This window comes from Stegostoma tigrinum, chromosome 11 (assembly GCF_030684315.1).
Source record: "Stegostoma tigrinum isolate sSteTig4 chromosome 11, sSteTig4.hap1, whole genome shotgun sequence".
NCBI classification, from domain to species: Eukaryota; Metazoa; Chordata; class Chondrichthyes; order Orectolobiformes; family Stegostomatidae; genus Stegostoma; species Stegostoma tigrinum.
The window spans coordinates 29,393,532-29,414,579 of record NC_081364.1 but is presented as its reverse complement, the minus strand read 5'-3'; the positions used below and the strand labels follow the sequence as shown (position 1 = coordinate 29,414,579).

At 39.3% G+C, this 21,048-nt stretch overlaps 1 protein-coding gene and 1 pseudogene across 3 annotated transcripts in view; one reads left to right on the top strand and one right to left on the bottom strand.

The window, feature by feature from the left end:
* The window catches only part of LOC125460565 (voltage-dependent L-type calcium channel subunit alpha-1D-like), a 556,326-nt gene that overhangs the window by 419,314 nt on the left and 115,964 nt on the right, over positions 1-21,048 (bottom strand). The gene's annotated exons all lie outside the window — the stretch shown is intronic.
* LOC132210249 (COMM domain-containing protein 5-like) lies at positions 8,511-9,170 on the top strand (annotated as a pseudogene).

Genomic DNA, 21,048 nt, shown 5'->3' with positions numbered 1-21,048 from the left:
GGAAGTATTTATCCCAGAAAATAGCTCTGTGGTTTGCATTCCCCTCCAGTACTTGGTCTATTAATTATAAAAGCCTTAACAGTGAGTATTAGTAAGATATTTGACAGTAGGTTGATTATAATCCAATTCTGTCCTCATACAATTTTCAGAAGCTCAGTAGGATTCAGAATAACAGGTGCAATAATGCCTTATCTTCCATGGACAGCAATCCAAGTAGCTACTATTCACGTCTGTGCATGGATAGTGAGTATTGAAAGGACATCTCAGACAAAAACGTCTCAACTCCATGACATGCCAACAAATGTGCACTTCCACCAGTGATCAGTGGATTGAGGATCACAGATAGAAAAAAAGTCTTGCCATGAGAAGTTGAGGTCAATCTTTGTTCTATCATAAATTAGATCAGTTAACTAAGTACAAGTTGAAGCTAAGACATAAAAATGTCCTGGTCTATAGCAGGGTAAAAGAGGAAATGTAGGATGAAATTGGCAAACACAAACATGTATATTAGATTATATAATTTTACAGCTGAATAAATTTTGTGTTCCAGAATCAAAGAAACTGAGAATATTGAAGTGTTATTTCACACTTAGGATAATGAAAATCTCACACCGGTTGCTTTTTAGTGACACATTTGAACTTCCATTTTACAGCATATCAGTTACATTTCATTGCCACCTTCTTGCCTAGAAAAGTTAGGATTAATATTATAAAATTGTAAAAGTGACATGTGAGAAGGAAAATCATTGAATATTTTTAACTTAATTCTTCTCAGCAGATTGAAGACAGAAAATAATGACGTATGTAGTGCACGGACATCAGCGCTCTGGAAAACGATCTGATATCAAAGGCTGATATGATGCATGGTTTCATGCATCATCCTACAGAGCAGGTTGATTCAAATTAGCACTGTTGCTTTTTTAAAAATATACCCAGGGAAGGGTAATGTGAATATATTCCTTGCAATTGGAATTGTGACTCACTTAAATCCCTCAAGAAGCCTTTGCTGCCTAAATTTCTGTTTTCTTCCATAAAAGTAATGATCTAAAAATTCACGAAAGCTCTCAAAAATGAGCTCCATGTTATGAAATGAATTACTCTATTTGTGAAAATAATTTGAAACGTTTAGTACTGGTATCAGATTTAGTCCAAAAAATTGCAATACAATCTTAATTAATTTTATTAGTGTGACACATACTGCACCGTATACTATATATTTTTAGATATTATTCTTTAATCTAGAAGTTCTTATGGTGCAGTCGTAGTGTCCCAACTTCTGAGTCACAGAGGCCTGGTTTCAAGTCCCACCTTCCTTCAGCCTTCCTGCTCCTCTAATGCTGCTTGGCCTGCTATGTTCATCCAGCTCTACACGTTGTATATCTCAGATTCTCCAGCACCTACAGTTCCTACTATCTCAGATGGCAATAACATCTCTGAAGAGTCACATCATGAAATATCTATGCTTTAATCTAAAAGTACCATGAACTACTCTGTTGCTTAATAAGTAATGGTCAAAGAGTTTGGTGATATTTTCATGTGTTTGTAACATGCAACTGATTTATCCACACCATATTTCTATTACATTTGGTATAATTAAAATCTCCTGTGGTTTTCTGAGCTCAGTAAAAGGATACATTCAATGATAACAATTAGTGTATCAACCAAAGTATGATACGAAAGTTATTGTGTCAACTGACACAGAGGTTAACAGAAGCCATCGATTCTGCTACCAGGACAGGAAGTGGGTGGCATACCAGACAGACAGGGGCAGAGTTGCTGTCATGGCATTGTCAACCCATGCCAATTATTGGCAGGCTTCACACCTACGGAAGGAGAAACACTGAAGCTGGAAGAAAAAACGGAAGCAAAATAAACAATCTGATGCCAAAATAGGTGTAGGGCCCAGAGAACTGAGTGGACAAACAGATGGGCACAGGAGACCCTCAGGTGAGCACAAAGTATAGTGGTGTATGTGTACCACTGCCAATGCAGACCTCCAGTTGATAAGTTATCAGAAGTGCATTTTGGAATGCACACTGCCCTCCCGTCACTCTTTCTCCTCTTGTCTAGTAGAGGCTGGCAAGCTGCTAAGCTTAAGCAATAGCAGTTCACCTCTGAGGAGGAGATGACCTCTGAAGGTGCACTCAAATATCATTGCCCCACAACCTCCATCAGTGAAGTACTTTCAAATGAGTAGTGTAGTCGCACACAATTATCAATAGGATTACAGTATGGTGAACATAGTATAGACTTACGTGAGCAATGACAGCTGACATTACTTACACTTTGATGACTAGAGGAGGGCCCAGCATCAGTTTCAGGCTGATGAGTTCTGATCCTGTGTCATCTGCAAGATGACAGATATTGGAGCTACAGAGCCGGTGTGACAGCATCTGCTGGAGTTTCCAGAGACTGGCACACCCATGTGCAGCAAATGGAGAAGTCCATCCAGGCCATATGTACAAATGGCTTCTTCCAACAAGAAAATTACAATACTCCTAACAGAACCACATCTTGCACAGTGCCTGTTAGATGGTGCTGGGGGACAAGCACCTGCATGCCATCACCACCTCCATGAGCTCTGTGAGCAATGGCTGGGTGAGAAGAGTCAAGACATTTGCATCCATTAACAGTCCCTCAGGTGAGTGGACAGGAGTGACCTGAAAGAAGTGGCATCTCTCAGGATACTCCTGGTGTGATGATTGTACCTTAGTCCATCTGATGGTGACATCAGCACCTAAAGAAACAATGAAGATACAGGTGACACTTGAGCGGGATATCACTTAGAAGTATCCGCAAGCACTTGAAAACATCTGTCTTTCTACATTAGGTTTGACAGGGTTATATTTTGATATTTGATGGCATCTTGCTGAGCCTATCTCTAAAATGAATTTAGAAATATAATTAAAAAGGAATCCTCCACGTTAACACTTTTATGAAACGTTCACTCACTCCCAGAAAAGGGTGCGATGGAACGGGCTGCACCAGATCAGATCAGTGCACTCCAAATAGCATCGTGACATGTGATGGGCTCAGGAAAATTCTAAAAGCATCCAAGGAAGTAAACATTCAGAAAACAAAAATCCTTTAACAACCTGCTCCCCTGTAAGAATTAGACTTTTTTTTGGAAATATAAACCAGAAAATGGAGGTTTGCAGTAATACTATTATTTTTTTCCACAAACTGAAGGAAAATTGTAACTGTGTGGTCAGTTAATAGTTACACAAGAGCAAACAAATTTGCAGAATTAAAGGCAAAATACTGCAGATTCTGAAACAAACACAGAATGCTAGAGAAACTTTGTAGTTCTGGCAGCATCAATGGAGAGAGGAACAAAGTTACATTTAAAGTCCTGTACAATCTCTTCAAAAGCTGGAAGCTAGGTTTTGACATTTTTCGATCCACCACAACCCTTCACCTCAAAACTGCAGAGAGTTGCGAACACAGCCCAGATCATCACGCATGCCAACCTTCCATCCATTGACTCCGTCTACACTTCTTGCCTCAAAGGCAACTAACAGCAAAGACCTCTCCCATCATGGTTATAATCTCTTTCAACCTCTTCCATCAGGTAAAAGATATAGAAATTTAAACGCATGTTCAAGTGCAGCTTCTTCCCCACTGTTATCAGGCTTCTGAATGGACCTCTCAAATTTCAATTCTAATGCTGATCTTGCTTCTTTGCAATTTTGATAATGGGGCCTTAACACGGGTCAATATAAAACTGATCGATGTCCATTGTAAATGGATCCTAAGGTCTTTGCAGGTTTCCCCAACGTTGCAATGCAAAATGAACAACTCTGGTTGAAACAAACAAAGGATACTTTGACGTGGCAGATGCTTGCAAAACTGAGACTTTCTTTGAAGCTGTAACTTTGTATTCCTCACTCTGTTCAATCACCCTCACATCTTTGTATGGTATGTCTATACTGCATGCAAAACAAAAATTTTCACTGTACCTTGGTATGTGACACCGATAAATCAAATCAACCTTTATCAAAATTCACAACAACACCTTGGACATATAGACCACATTCTATGCTTTGGGAGCCGACTGTAAACAAGGGCAGATATTGACAACAAGGTTCAACACAGAGATTATGGGAACGGCAGATGCTGGAGAATCCAAAATAACCAAGTGTGAAGCTGGATGAACACAGCAGGCCAAGCAGCGTCTCAGGAGCACAAAAGCTGACATTTCAGGCCTAAACCCTTCATCAAAGGGCTCTGATGAAGGGTCTAGGCCCGAAACGTCAGCTTTTGTGCTCCTGAGATGCTGCTTGGCCTGCTGTGTTCATCCAGCTTCACACTTGGTTATCTAAGGTTCAACACAGACTTCAGTGTACACTACAGCCTTCAGCTGCCTGAGGAAGAATGTTTGATGATCAAGACCTCAAAACAAGCACCTTCCTCTGGCCTTCCCAGGACATGCTTTTTTCTAGAATTTTGCAGTCTTAATTCACTGTTGTACGATGTAGCAGTTCTGTGACTTGTTTTCAGGGCTGCCCTGCGGGTGTCCAGGGTATGTGCGATCCATATCCAAAGATGGAAACACTACTTTTTCAGGGCAAGTGCATGCAGCTACGCATGTGTCGGGGGAGGCAATTGCCCAGCAGTATTATCACTGAACTGTTAATCCAGAGATTCAGATAATGGTCTGGGGACCCAGGTTCAGATCCCACCAAGGCTGATGATGGAATCTGAATTCCAAAATATCTGGATATTAAGAATCTAATGATGACCATGAATCCAATGTTGATTGTCGGAAAAATCCATCTCGTTCAGTAATGTCCTTTATGGAAGGAACTGCCTTCCTTACCTAGTCTGGCCTACACGTGACTTCAGGCCCACAGCAATGTGGTTGACACTTAACTGCCCTCTGGGTAATTAGGGGTGGGCAATAAATGCTGCCTAGCCAATGATGCTGTTCATTGCCAGTCTCAAAGTTTCCCCAACACCTACAAGTGGATACAGTAAGGTAAGGCGGCCTATGGCATGCTTGCCTTTACTGATTGGAGAATTGAGTACAAGAATAAGGATGCTGTGTTACAGCTTTATAAGAATTTGGTTAGGCCACACTTAGAGTATTGCGCTCAGTTTTGATCACCAAATTACAAGAAGGATGTGCAGACATTAGAGCGGGTGCAGAAGAGGTTTACCAGGATTCTGACTGGATTAGAGGGTATGAGCTGTAAGGAGAGACCGGAAAGATTCAGCTTGTTTCCTTTGTAGCCATGGAGGCTGAGGGCAGACTTGATAAAAGTCAATAAAATCATTAGTTGTATAAATAGGGTTGATGGTCAGAATCTTTCCCTCAGAGTTGGAATGTCTAATACTAGGTTGCATGCATTGAAGGTAGGAAGGGGAAAAGTTTTTTTTAAGCACAGAGTGGTTGGAGTCTGTAATGCGCTGCCAGGGCTGGTGATGGAGGCAGATACATTATGGCCATTTAAGGCACTTTTAGCTAAGTTTATGCAAGAAATGGAGGGATATGGACCGAGGACAAGTAGAACAGATTAGTTTAATTTGGAATCATGTTTGGCATAACTTCGTGGGCCAATGGGCCCATTCCTGCACCCACCGCACCCACTTCGACAAGTCTTGAGATTTCAAAGCCCCTCCCCCCACTCTCAGCTTTGCAAGTATGTGCCACGTCCAAGTATCCCTTGTTTGTTTCAACCAGAGTTGTTCATTCTGTCTTGCAACTTTCGGGAAACCTGCAAAGACCTTAGGATCCATTTGCAATGGCCACAGATCAGTTTTACGTTGACCCAAGTTGAGGCCCCATTATCAAAATTGTAGCCTGGCCTGTGAGAGCCTGGAAAGCACGCAGTCACCTTGAATTTGCAGGGGTAATGGGTACAGATTCCACTTCTTTTCCACTTGGCCAGGTCAAAGCACATCGGACAGAGCCTAGAGGAAGTTAAAGTACTTGGCAATTTCCTTAAAAAGCAGAGATTTTAACATTTCAAAACTTTTCAGGAAGGCTTGCCCCATCTTGTGCCAGTCAGTAATATGCCAGGCCACTGCTGGCTTTCCACTGAAGAATCAAAAACGCTGACAGCAGAAGCCCTGCCTGCTAAGAACTACTTGTCAATCAGAAGTCAGGAGTTCTTATGTATTCAGCAGTGTCACAGAGCAGAGGGTGCTGCTGCCAGTAATAGACTCATTCCATGTCTCCACATGAGCAGACAGCCAAGCACAGGTAATAGCAAGAAGCGGGTGGAGAAGGCGGCCCAAGGACAGAAGCAGCAGCAAGAGCAAGAATTGTCTTTTAGTGGGTCCCTCTCCTTTCCATGACGGTTCGTTCATCAGCACAAAACATCAGTGCACAAGAACCTTTCCGGATTAAAACCAACAGCGATTTCATTAAGCCCTTAATTGGGCATTAACTGTCAATGGCTGGGAAGATAGACAATGGCTGAGAGTTTAACACATTATAATTTAATAAAATAATTGACCCAGGCTTAATCAAGGCAGGGTTGGGAAATTTTTGAAATCCCCGTCCACTATATTCTTGCCTGATTAAATGTGATTTAGCCCATACAACACGTGCACCTTCATGCAGCAGTAAGGCACAAATGGATCACAGATATTTTCTGAAGATTCCTGGAATGAGCCTGTGACACAGAAATTCAGCAGAACAAAATGCAAAGTGAGTGTTGAGAATGTGGGTAGGCTTTCATCTAAGTTTTTAAATGATAGCTATTTATCTTTATTTAAGAAAACGTTTGCAAGGCAGAAAAAAGATGGAAAGAATGTTTTGCCTCAACCTAAAGTGAGTTATTTTTCTTTTGAAGAATGAGTTATATTTTGAAAGCTTTTTTAAGTCAAGCATGTTGTCATTAGCATCATCTGTTTATAGCTAGACAATGTAATTACTGACAACTGTGAGCAGATGGAGAGAGGAAATTAGAGAGAACAACATTCAAAACCAATCAATCACAATTATAAATTTAGAGTTTGGGGATGTCTCTAGAAGCTTGGAGGTTAGTGTACAGAGATATGGGACTACTTCATACTTGCTTCCAATATCAGATCAGTGTCATAATGTTTCCAACACTGCCAACTGATACATGATGTGGAGGTGCCGGTGTTGGACTGGTGTGGACAAGGTCAGAAATTAGACAACACCAGGTTTTTGTCCAACAAGTTTATTTGAAAACACAAGCTCTCAGAGTGCAGCATGTTTTTGGATGAAGTGAGAAGGAACAACACAAAACCCAGAATTTATAAGTAAATGATCAAAGGGTCATACAACTCATGTGGATGTATTAAACAAATATAAGATGCTGTTAAATCTTAAAATCTTCTAACTGACTAAATTGATTAATACATATGATCCACTGCTGTATTCAGCTAAACCTCAATGTTTACTCCCCACTTGTTACATCTGACCTTTCCACTCTCTAATTCTGCTGAGCCTTCTCTTCACACAATGATCTCTACATGCTGCTAAACGGCATGGCCTTCATCACAATATTGACATACGCCATGGTGCATTTGGCCTGTCAAGTCCAAAGACCATCCCAATACCAAAGCTAATAAAGAACTCCCAGTCCATTTAAACACCATTCTCCCAATAATGCTAAATAACTGCCTTTAACAGCACAGTAGCTTGCTGCATTATTTCAGTTTTTAGAAATGATATGAAACAGCAGTTAAACGATTAAAGGGGCAGGAACAAATAGAAGATCAAGGACACCGACTTATGGCTTTCACAGAATACCGTAACAGATAGAATTTTGGAATTCAATCCTCAGAGCGCTGGCAAAAAATCCAGAATGCCTTGCAATAAAATAATTTCTTTTGCTGAAGTGTAGCAATTTAGTGTTACACAACAGCCATTTCTTTAGTATCTGCATACTTCTGTCTTACTTTGTTTGTACTTCACGGCCAGAGTTTTAATGTCTTTTGGAGCTAGGCTGGGAGGTGGAACAGATGGTAAAATAGTGGCAAAAAGGCATCAGGAGCCATAAGAGTCATACAACACCAAAACAGATGCTTCGGTCTTACTCATCCATGCTTGCCAGGTTTCCCAAACCCCTGTAAACCTTTCTCATCCATATACTTGTCCAAATGTCCTTTAAATGTCATAACTGTACCCACCTTCACCACTTCCTCTGGCAACTCGTTCCATATACACACGACCCTCTATGTGAAAAGGTTGTCCCTCAGGCCCATTCCACATCCTTCCCCTCTCACCTTATACCTATGTCCCCCTAGTTTTGGACTCTCCAACCCTGGGGAAAAGACCTTGGCTATTAACTTTCTCCATTCGAATTTTACCTATGCCCCTCATGATTTTATAAACCTCAATAAGTCCACCCCTCAGGCTCATGCACTCCAGGGATAAAAATCCCTGCCTTTCTTACCTCTCCAGAACTGTATGCAGTACTTCAAACGTGACTTTACAGATGTCATGTGCAGCTGTAACACGATGTTCCAACTCCTGTAATCAAAGCTCTGACCAATGAAAGCAAGCAATGGGATCTGAGAGTCGCACAAACATGTCCCACAGAAGTCGTTTCCTTGGACCCAAAATATCAATGAAAGTCGACTTGACAGTAAAGCAGTTGAAGGATTTAGACAAAGAAATCTTCAGAAAAGTACTTAAAGCTGTCAAGTCACTCGAAGGAAAAAACCCCAGACAGTCAGTGAGGTGTATTGTTGAGACAGAGAGCCTACCTGAGAAGCAGCTAAGTTATATTCCAGCAGGCAAATGTATGCTGCTCTGAGAAGCTCTGTGGTTACCACAGATTTCCCTCAAGTAAAAGGTTTTTAAAAGGGGGATCCAAGGGACCTACGGACTCCAGAGGAATTTATTTCAGACTTTGCGAGTATTGTGTTTGGTAAGAGACACTCAGTATTGGAGACTACAGCCTTGCAAAACCAGACTCGATTGCCAACTCTTCAAAATTTCAGATGGAGGCTTGATGTTGCAATTTTTTTTCCCCAGTTCTTTGACCCATGCCTTGGAGCCTGCTATGCTGATGCAGTTAAAACTGTTGAATGTTAATGTCCATTGTTTTGAAGTCCCAGTTTCAAATTTTCAGGAATTGCAGTATAACATTGTCCTAATCCTGAAGGAAATGAAGACTTCTCTTTTCCAAGTCATTCTCAAAATTCAAGATTATCACATTTGTCATCAAAACAAAACTGTAAACTAGTGTTATATGTCAGGACCTTTATCTATATAATATATAGAGACTCTATGTCAAAGGAAATCCAGCTTTATTAAAGCAAGCTTACCTAGAGAACTTATCTTTTTTTGTCGCGTTCACAGTCATCCAAGTCATGTCTTGTGAACTGTGATTAATGGCGTGTCATGGCTGCTTGAATTAATTTTGGTATTCAACAGCCTTAAAATGCCTGCCTGTCTTGGGCACAAACTGTATATCAGTTAAGGCTGAGTATGTGGCTTGATAGATCAGTCCAAGTCACCTACTGCACAGAAGTTTACGTAATCAGGAAAATTGTCTGTGTCTAGAGTGGTAGAGAGAGAGGAAACTTAAATTGTAGAGTAAAAATGTGATGCAAGAACTTTAACAAACAAGAGCAACAGTACAAGTTAAAACTGGAAAATAATTAAAGAATGAAAATCACATGTTTGAACATGATCAGCCCTTTTATGTAAGCTTTTAAGTTGAGCGATCTTTAGCTTGTACAATAGCAGATCTAGTATCAAATGTAATATAACCTTAAAACTAGTAGGGCATGTTATATAAGAGACAATATACTTTGCCATTGTTTTAAGGTCTGGTAAAGTTTCTGACCAGTGCAGAATCCAACCATTGTGTCCACGGCTCCAAAATCAATGAAAAATCCATCCATAAATAGGTAGTGTGTTTGTCTAGTAGGTGTGTGAATCTACACTATTTATCTTGATTCAAGGATCTTGGATTCAAATAGAAACTATTGATGTCAAATCTTCAAACTTGCACTGTAACAGCCCAGTTGCTAGTCATTTGAAGCCACATGTTTTTGCTGCAAGTCTCTCTCCTAAAACTGATAGGAACAGGGAAGCAATTTAAATAATAAAGTGTTTGAACATGTATAAAAAAGAAATTGGCTTTCATCACAGGGGAATTGAGTTTAAGAGCCACAAGGTTATGTTCAAGCTCTATAAAACCCTGGATAGATCACACTTGGAATATTGTGTCCAGTTCTGGTCGCTTCATTACAGGAAAGATGTGGAGGCGTTGGAAAAGGTGCAGAGGAGATTTACCAGGATGTTGCCTGGAATGGAGGGAAGGTCTTACAAGGAAATTTGAGAGAGCTAGGGCTTTTCTCTTTGGAATGACGAAGGATGAGAAGCGATTTGATAGAGGTGTACAAAATGATCAGAGGTATAGATAGAGTAGATAGCCAGAGACTTTTTCTTAGGGTGGAGGTAGCTATCACGAGGGGGCATAGTTTTAAAGTGAGTGGAGGTAGATATAGGGGAGATGTCAGAGGTAAGTTCTTTACTCAGAGTGGTAGGGACGTGGAATGCATTGCCAGAGTAGTGGAGTTGGCCTCATTCGGGGCATTTAAGCAGCTATTAGACAGGCAATTGGATAATAGTCTAAGGTAGGGGTGGAGGTTAGATTGACCTTAGGATTAGGGTAAAAGTTCAGCACAACATTGTGGGCCGAAGGGCCTGTACTGTGCTGTACTGTTCTATGTTCTATCAGAATTTAAAGTCACTCAGTTACCCTAAAACTATCAAGATGTTAGAGAAAGGAATTCTGGTGTGAAATTACTGTACAAGAATTACTGTTGGCTAGTGTATAAGGGATGTTGTTTGCTTTTGAAATTTATTAAGGAGTTTAGGAATTAATGTAGGTTACTCTGTGCTTAAAACTCTTTGAAAGCATGTTAATGAGTAAATAGATTGATTTACAAAAGAAACTGCAGATTCTCAAAATTAGAAACAAAAACAAATGGCTGGAAAAAACTCAGCAGGTGAGGCAGCATCTGTGGAAAGAAAGCAGAGTCAACATTTCACATCCAGTAGCCCTTCTTCAGAACGGTTCTCGAAGCTTACCTACGGAGGAGAAACAAATCATAGGAATACCATCACACCAGGTTCCCCTTCCAAATAACATACCAACTTATATGAAAAATGCCAACATTCTTTCAACACTATTAGATCAAACAACTTCTTTCCCATTGTTATCAGTCTTTTGAATGAACCCCTGAAATATTAAATGTAATGCTGACCTCGCTTTTTGTGTGCCTTTTCTGTAGCCATAACATTGTATTCCTTGCTCTGGTTCATTACCTTTATGCAATTAGTACGGTACGATCAGTCTGTACTGCACACAAAACAAAGCATTTCATTGTACCTGGGTACATGACAATAATTAATCAACTCAAAAAATACGCAAATCACAATATCTTGGCACTACTATCAACATAAGGACTACAGCAGTTCAAGTAGAAGAAGGTTTTATTACCCCTTTCATAGGTATAGGTGAAATTGTAAACTCCCAGGCATTGCCAACATACAAACAGCAAAATGGTAGAAAGGATTGTGACAAAAATTCATTACATATTATAGTTTGGGAACTTGGGATACAGAATGAAGAAATGATGCATAGCTTTAAGTCTGATTTGGATTACGATATTGAGAGAATTAATAAGGGAAGGATATCATTTTAGTTACAATTTTGAGACAGAGTCATACAGCACAGAAACAGGCTCTTCAGTCCAACCAGTCTGTGCTGACCATCATCCCAAACTAAATCAGTCCCACCTGCCTGCAAATGGCCCATATCCCTCCAAAAGTCCAAGTGATGCTAGGTTGTCTAGATGTTTGTATACATGCATTTAAATTAAACTTTTGCTATAGCCCCGTGCATTAGAAAGAGAATAGGGGAAAGACATAAAAAATTGGGCTATTGCCTAAGATGTGCCACATCATAGACTATCAAAGATTGACACAAGTTTATTTAGAAAGGCTATTCAGGCTTCTTCAGAGAGAGGCAGTCATTCAGAGAGAAAGGGCCTATTACAGCGGCATTTCTAATTAGCACTGTCTGAAACATTCTGCCCTCTGGACAGAAAATGAAAGGTCCTCATGGCTTACAAAATATATTTTAAAATGTGTTTAAATTCATTTTAAATAAAAAGAAAGATTTTTTTTAAATTAACTCTCCTAAGTCTACCCCTTCCCCCATACCTTTGATGGTTTGTTTCCAATAATGGGCTTTGTGTGTAAATATTCAATTGGCTACACGGGTGTTTTACTATTGTGGCCAGTAGCTTTAAAAAAAGCAGAAGAAAAGTCATGGTGATTTTCATGCTGGGAAGGTCACTCAGTTGTGTGTGACAACACTTTTGGGTAGCAAAAAAAAGGGAAAAATTCTGCAAAGGCCCCCTCCCTCATTTTTGGTATTATCGCATTGCCCTTCTTGGCTCTGCATATAAAATGAACAATTGAAAATATGATTTTCTGGTGGCGGTTAATAGATGAAAAATACCACAGGTGATTAGGTAGCGGGAACACGTTCGGTTGCTTGTGGTAGCACATGCAGATATGAAAATGTCTCCCACAGGGTTCTTGCGGTGCAGTGGTAATGTCTCTACCTCTGAGCTAAGAGTCCCGCGTTCAACTTCCACCTGCTCCAGAGATGTGTCGTAACATCTTTGAACAGACTGATTCAAAACTATAATACTCTCCAAAGACTTACAAAATAAAACACTCTCCCAAGACCGAGGGCCATACAGCCTGAATGCACCCAATCTTGTCTGATGTCAGAAACGAAGTAGTCTCAGTCCAGGTTAATACTTGGCTGATGATCATCTGGGAATACCAAGTGAAGTACATTGAGGAGCTGTAGTGGTGTACTCTAAGTGTCCTTACCTGAGCCAGGAGGCCTTGCCTCAAGTTCCAGAGGTGTGTAATGGCATCTCTGAACAGGTTGATGAGGAAAATTTCTAATACTTGCCTGAGGCTGATAAAAGAAACCTTCTCAGAATCTTCCATGCTAATGCACTGATTTGACATTTATCCTATGCTAACTCAGAAAGGATTATGAAAGCCAAAATGCGACCAACTGTGACATCATTTCTTCTAACAAGTTTAATGAAGCATTTGACAAATAAGTGTATTCTGCACAATTAATAATTCTATTATTCCATAACTCTGTTAATCTGAATTATAGTAATGGTTGTATTGGCTTGTGGAAACTCAAATATAGCTCTAATTAAAAGGAACCATTTACCAAAAGCTTTTATTGGAAACATCACAAATGCTTCATAGACACAAAACTGAAATTCTCAAACAAAAAACAAAACTTATGACTGTTCAATGGTGTTTTGTGCTGTGCATTACAGGCAAAATTACTGATATTGAAACTGACTTCCCTTGACACCAACTGTATCATTACGCATGTCTTGAAACAGACTTAAAATACAATATACTCGTCATGTTACCAAGACGACACTGCCCTTTCAACGCAAATCTGCAGTAATACAGATAGTGCCGCACAGACCAATGGACAAGAGCTGAATCATAAGCATCACTGAAAAAAGACTGTACATTTTCAATTATGCCATCATTAAGCAAAATCCTATTTTAGACTTCTGTAATTATTTGTATTATTTGTATAGAACTTTTGAACTATGGTTAAATATACTATTTATATTTATACTTCAGACGTAGCATTACAGTATTAGCAACCTCTGAATAAATAGCTTTAAAACATCAAAGACAGCATTTTACAATCCAAGCGAACAGTACTTGACACTAATTGAGGAATCTTTCAATTCTCAATAAATTAATGTTCACCTCTTCCTTGCAAAACACATTTCGTGCAATACACCAAAAATCTTCAACTTTGGCTTATCAAAATTATCACCCAAGAATAAGGATCAAAGCTCAAAAGTTCCAACATCTAATTACTGACTAACAACCTTTCAATACCAATTCACACACTGGACTGAGTTTTAGGAATTCAGCTTGTAGTCATCTCTGAACTTCAATAAGTGGTACATTTGTTGCCAAGTGCTCTTTAAGGATTCACAGGTCTTGGTCTAACACAGGTGCTGGTCTAACTTAAAAAAAATGGTGGAACCAGAGTAGTACGTATCCTGCAGCTATTCATGAGTTGCAGGGTTTTTTTGTGAATTTCTAATGGTCATTATATTGCAGAAGCAGCAATTCTTTTTATTTTAAAATTATTTTTCGGAACTGTTATAGTTGAAAAGAAAATACGCAAAAGAAATGTAAAGAGGGAGAGCTTTCTTTTCACATGGAGTTCGTAGCAGAGGCCTTCAGGTGTTTGTCAAGGGTCGATCTGGAAAGGGTTTTGTTTTGGTTTATAACTCCTAGGTTTTAAAGAAAAAGTGGAACAAACAAACACACACAGGAGAAGAGGTCATTTTACGCATAAGAGTTTCTGGGAGAGGCCTGTCCAAGTGTTTGTTCAACAGCTCTAGAAAGAGACTTTTATTCTGTTTTTCTAAAGATTTGAAAGTAGACTGATTTTCTTCCCAGTGATGAAAGTTCAGCTAAATGTTTGATTTTGAGAAATGCAATGTTTTTTTCTCTATTGCATGATTAGGATTAAAATTTGTGCATGAGGAAGCCTCTTTTTAGGCTTAATGTTATTGAGGGTATTCAAGAGACACAGTGAGATGGTTAGTAAATTTAGAAAGAGGTGATTATACAGCAGGATCAGTCAGATAGACGGGTTACTGTAAGGAAAGGTAAGACGATAGTTCAGAAATCTCCTGTGGCTATTCCTGTCTGAAATAACTCTATGGAGGCCGGTACTCTGTCATCAAGTCACATTTTATTTACATCTGCACAGTAGATAGACTCTGACCAGCTTGCTCAGAGCCAGTCCCTAGGGTGAGGAGAATCCTGGAGATTCCTGTCTATACCAGTTAGCCAGGACTCCCTGAATGGCCTGGGTTAACATCCCCAATCAGAGAACTCATACTCAATGAGCTCTACCTGACCAACCTCTTTCCTGCACTCTCAAACAGATACTCCATTTTGGCACTACTGAAGAGGGTAATATCTCAGAGGGAAATACAGGTGGGAGTCAGATCTTGAGCACTAAGAATGAATCTTACCTTAAGTGCAATTTGTCATGATTTTAAAAAATACTTGTCACAGGGGACTGTATCATGGGCACAGAGAGGAGATTCTGCGGCCTTCCTGCTGCCAGGGCTTATGACATCTGTGAATGGTTGAAGCATATTGTTCAAGGAGAGAGTGAGAAGTCTAAATTTGTTGTACACATTGAAAGGGGCATACGGTTAGGGAATGGATTAAGGCTTTGTACAGCAAATAAAAGACGTTAGGCGGAAGATAAAAAGCAGAATGTCAAAGATAGTAGCCTCTGGTTTACTTCCGAAGTCACATTCGAATGAGAGTAGGAATAAAAAGATAGGGAGATAAAGCAATGGCTGAAGAGATGTGCAATGTGCAAGGATTCAGACTTTTAGATCATTGAGATTTCTCTTCTGGGTCAGAAAAGACCTGTTCAAAAAGGAAAGTTTTCAACTGAACTAGAAAGGAACCAATATCTTAACGGGGAGATTTTCTACTTCTATTTTTTTGTTTGGTCGGCATGATTGATCCTACATAACCGTAGAAACAGAAAGACAGTTGAAGAATGAAGCTGATTCTGAATCAGAAATTAGCAAGATAATTAGAAAAGGCAGATAAGAGCGAGTCAAAGAACAAGGTAATTATGAAGCACTAAATTGCATTTATTTCAATATAAGGGATCTTACAGGTAAAGCTGATAAACTCAGAGCATGTGTAGGAACATGGGACTGGGACATCGTAGCTATCACAGTTATTAGCTAAGTGAAGGACAGCCCTGGTGCTCAATGTGCTAGGTTTTAGATGCTATCAGAAGGATAGAAAGACAAAAAAAAGAGGGGAAGTGGTGTTTTTGATTAAGGAATTGGCAGAGACATTTCTGAAATATCGTCCAGTAAAAATATTTGGCTTGAAATTAGAAGTGAATTAAAAAGAAATGATCACCTTGATGATATTGTCGTGTGGACGCCCCCAAGACTGACAAGCGGGAGACTTTCAAAATTGATATAATGAGAATTCAAAGACATTACGTTTTTGTTAGAAAGAACGGTAAGAGTAATGGATGAATAAAGGTATTGAGGTTCTAATCAAGAATAAAAGAGAATCTTATTTTAGATATTGACAAGTTAGTTCAAATCTCTTCACATAGACAGATTACGGGCATTCTTGATGTATTATCTGTAACTATGAGTGAGATTGTGGAGGACTAGAGAGTGGCTAATGTTGTGCCTTTATTTGAGAAAGGCTGTCAGGAGAAGCCTGGGAGCTTTCAGTCTTTAAGTCTCTTTGAGCCAAAGTCATACACCATGGAAACAGACATTAGGGATAGTCAGCATGGCTTTGTACAGGAAGAGTTGTGACTCAAACTTGACTGAGCTTTTTGAAGTAACCGAAAAGATTAATAAGGGCAGAGCAGTAGACTTGTTTGTATGGACTTTAGTTCAGCCTTTGACAAGGCTATGCATGATAGACTAATAAGTAAAGCTAGATCACATGGGATTCAGGGTGAGCTTGACAATTGGATACAAAATTAGCTTTTTGGTAGGAGACAGAGGGTGGTGATGGACAGTTGTTTTTCCAGGCTAGAGGCCTGTGACCAGCGGTGTTCCACAGGGATTGGGGCTGTGTCCACTTCTGTTTGCCAGCTATATGAACGACTTGCATGAGAATAGAGGAGACATGGTTAATGTTTGTGAATGACACCAAAATTGGTGGTACAGTGGACAGTGAAAGAAAGTTATCTAGAATCACAGACATCTTGATCAATTCGGTCAATGAACTGAGGAGTGGCAGATAGAGTTTAATTTGGTTAATGCAAGGTGTTGCATTTTGGTAAAGCAAAATAGAGGAAGACTTATATAATTAATAGGGCCTTGAATAGTGTTGTAGATCAAGGACCCACGGATTCAGGCAGGTGACTCTTTGAATTTTGTGTCACAGGTAGATAGGGTGGTTAAGAAAGTGTTTAGCATGCTTGCCTTCATTGCTCTGTGGTCTGAGTATAGGAACTGGGATGTAACGTTGAGGTTGTACAGGACATTAGTAAGGTCTCTTCTGCAATTCTGGTCACTCTGTTATAGCAAGGATATTATTAAATGGGAGTGGGTTAAGAAGAAGATTTACCAGGGTGTTGCCGGGAATAGAGGATTTGAGTTATAAACATCGGATGGATAGGCTGGGACCTTTCTCCTACAGCAGAGGACATTGAGACATGACCTTACAGAGGTTTATAAAATCATGAAGAGCATAGTTAAGGTGAATAGCAAAGATCTTTTCCCTTGGGTAAGGGAGTTCAAAACTAGGGGGCATATTTTTTAAAAGGAGAGGGAAGGAAGTTTTGTAAAAAGGACGGAAGACAATTTTTTTTATAAGTGTGAAGAAATGTACTGCCAGAAGAAGTGATGGATGCGGTACAGTGGAACCTCGAAAAGACATCTGGATAAGTACATGAATAGAAGAGGTTTAGAGGGATATGAGCCAAACGCAGACAACAGGGATTAGTTTGGAAATACAGTCAATGTGGACTAGTTAGACGTATGAGTCTGTTTCCATGGTGTATGACATTGGCTCAAAGAGGCTCATGTGGTGAGCAAGTACATATTACAGGTAACAATAACAGGACACACGTTATTACAGAGACTGACTCGAGGATCTGGTTTTATATCTTACTCCTTCAATACCTTAAACTGTTCTCAAGTCCACATGACATCATAGTGGGCATTAATTATGGAACTCCTCAATATTAACTCTTTCAGAACTTTACATCCCGACAGAAGTAACAGCAATGCTTGAATGATGCAATCCATTTCTGGTTTTGAAAAACTGAGGTTATTTATTTTTTTCAGAATTACTCCTAGAATGGAAATAGCAATGAAACACTCTGAAGGTCAGGCCAGTTATAATCCTAAATGAGAATAGAATTTCCTAGAGACAGAGACAAACACACATTAAACACTCAAGTTGTATGTACCCACACAGCTACACGGAGATCTTGTATCATTTTTAAATCCTACTTATTTTAAAAATAAAAGGAATATATTTAGAAACATCATTTATGATTTGAAGCAAATATAAAATCCACTGATGTTAGCTATGGAAGAAAAAATAGACAAAAAGAAACCAAATTACATCTTATACGGCACATTTATAAACTATCTCAGAGCACTCGAGTACTCTATTGAGTTAACTGATTTATGTCAGTTGAGTACTTCTGATATGTAGTCACAGATAGGAAATCTGCAGCAAACATTTTAGGTTTGACATCCATGAAATGTTATTTGTATATCCAGTATTAGGTATCGTGCATGTGCAAACTAGGACCAAACACCTATTTGAGATCCAGAAACAAAGTTGCTGGAAAAGCTCAGCAGGTCTGGCAATATCTGTGAAGCAAAAAAAAAATCAGAGTTAATGTTTCGGGTCTGGTGGCCCTTCCTCAGAACTGAGCTTTTTCTTCACAAATGCTGCCAGACCTGCTGAGCTTTTCCAGCAACTGTTTTTGTTCCTGATTTACAGCATCTGCAGTTCTATCGGTTTTTACATATTTCAGATCTCTTTGTTAAATAGATCCTATGAATAATAATAAAATGTATCTTCCATGCTGTAGTCATCTTCTTAGTGGACTCAAGAGAGAAATCAATGATACCTAAAAGACCCAATAGAAATTCCCACCAGAAAGTTAAGTTTAACCTATTGTTTAAAACTAATCTGTTTGAATAGCCAGGGTAGCATGATGCTTTATTTCATACAGCTTCAAACCTTTCACCCAGAAACGTATGTTTTACTTAATTTTTAATGTGGAGGTACTGGTGTTGGGCTGGGGTGGACAAAGCCAGAAGTCACATAACACCAGGTTATAGTCCAATAAGTTTATTTGAAATCACAAATTGTGGACCATAACCTGGTATTGTGTGACTTCTGACTTTACTTAATGAATACTGTAGGTCAGCAAAGACTATCAAGCAGGCAATAGGGGCTGTGCAAATGTTTAAGACATGCCCACATAAAGAAATCAACGTAGTGCATTGCAAATAATGAACAGAAAGCAGGTTCAGGAGTAAAAAAGTATGAAGCTGATTTCAAACTAAAAGTCAGAACATTCTCACTCATCAAATGCCAATAGGCAGTGAAAAAATTCAGTGTTAGTGTAAGTTTGAAAGAAGAAAGATTCTACCCTGAAAAAGATGCAGAAGTCGAAATGCGCTATTCAAATTTGGACTGGTGTGGACTTTAAATATTTATCAACACAACCCCAATAATCATTGAGAAGGCTACCTCAAAACCAGAATTGCAATGTGCGTATGTATACTTAAGCAGCCTAAATCAAATGGAGACTGGAAATAATTTCAGAGCAACAGCTAACTGGCATAGTTGTTTTGTGAAAGTGTTGTGACAGAAAACCAGGATTATTCTGAGACATGCAAGAGACTTGATATTCAAGTTGCTACCTCCCAAGGTTCATCAGCATATATTAGAAAACACATAGGTATCTGGGCGACACAGCAGTTCAGTGGTCAGCACTGCTGCCTCACAGCATCAGGGACTCAGATTCAATTCCACCCTCAGGTACTGTCTTTCTAGAGTTTGCAAATTCTTCCCATGCCTGCCTGGGTTTCCTCAGGGTGGTCCAGTTTTCTCCTACAGTCCAAAGATGTCCAAGGTGGGCGGTTGGTCATGATGAATTGCCCATAGGCCCAAGGTGTGTAAATTAGGTGGATTAGTCATGGGAAATGCAGGATAATAGGGAAAAGGTTGGAGGGGATGGGTCTGGGTGGGTTGCTCTTAGGAAGGCCAGTGCAGATGTGATGGACAGAATGGCCTGTTTCCACAAAGTAGAATTCTATGATTAAGTCACATTAGCCACAGAGATGAAGCGCCCATTAATTGTGATGTACTCTGTAGCCAAAATATGAAGTGAAAATGTTTGAAAGTAGATCTAGTGACAGCCATTCAAGATGGTACTACTCATGGTTCACACAGCATTATTAAAGATTATAGTAAATTTCAAAATATAAAACTGCACCAAACATCAAGTTTCCTGTAGGGGTTCATAGAATCAAGCACAGAATCTCCACAGTGTGGGAAGAAGCCATTTGGCCTATCAAGTCTGCATTGACGCTCTGACTAGCATCCTATTCAAACCCAGCTCCCCATCCTATCTCCATAATCCCAAATTTATCGCAGTAAATCCACCTAACTTGCATATCCATGGACACTACAGGGCAATTTTAGTATGGCCAATCCATCTAACCTGCACATCGTTGGACTGTGGGAGGAAACCAGAGCAGCCAGTGGAAACCCATGCAGACAGGGGAACAGCATGCGTTTTTTTTTAAAAAGGCATCTGCTTGTTTCCAATATATTATCTAAAAAATTACATTCCCTGCAAAAGAAAAGTAAACTTGCTCTATTCCATGCTGCTAGTTATTGCTAAGAATCCAAGCTTAGCGCAAACATTTTCCAAATTTGAGGCAAAAGAACAAAAGATGAAAATGTTTGGGAATACTTTAACATCACAAGTATTTTATAATTTTGGTGTGACTTCCAAATGGCTCCAGTCCACAATGTGTAACACTAACAGTTTTTGAAATAACATAAAGAGTTGATTTTATTTTGAACAATCCAAAAATTTAAATATATTTTATTTCCTCCGTGAGCAACAAAGCATTTTTCTATTTGGTTGGTTTGAATGTGGTGACAACTGGCAGTTCCTTTAATGTAGTTTCTAAGTACGATCAATTGTAGCTTAATGCATTTTTAGGTAACTGTGGAATCTATACTTTCACTGCTAGTGATGTGAAATAATAGTAACATTAACAGAAATTGATAAAGCCTGTTTATTTGGTAATGACATTATTCTGAGTTGAAATTTTCTGTATTTTTCTTCCCCAAATCACCATTTTCACTCAAAACAATGACAGAAAATTCAAAACATGCAGCTGTATGAAGTGCCAGTCTTCCAGATTAATCATCCTTTAATGAAAAAAAACTAGAAACATTGC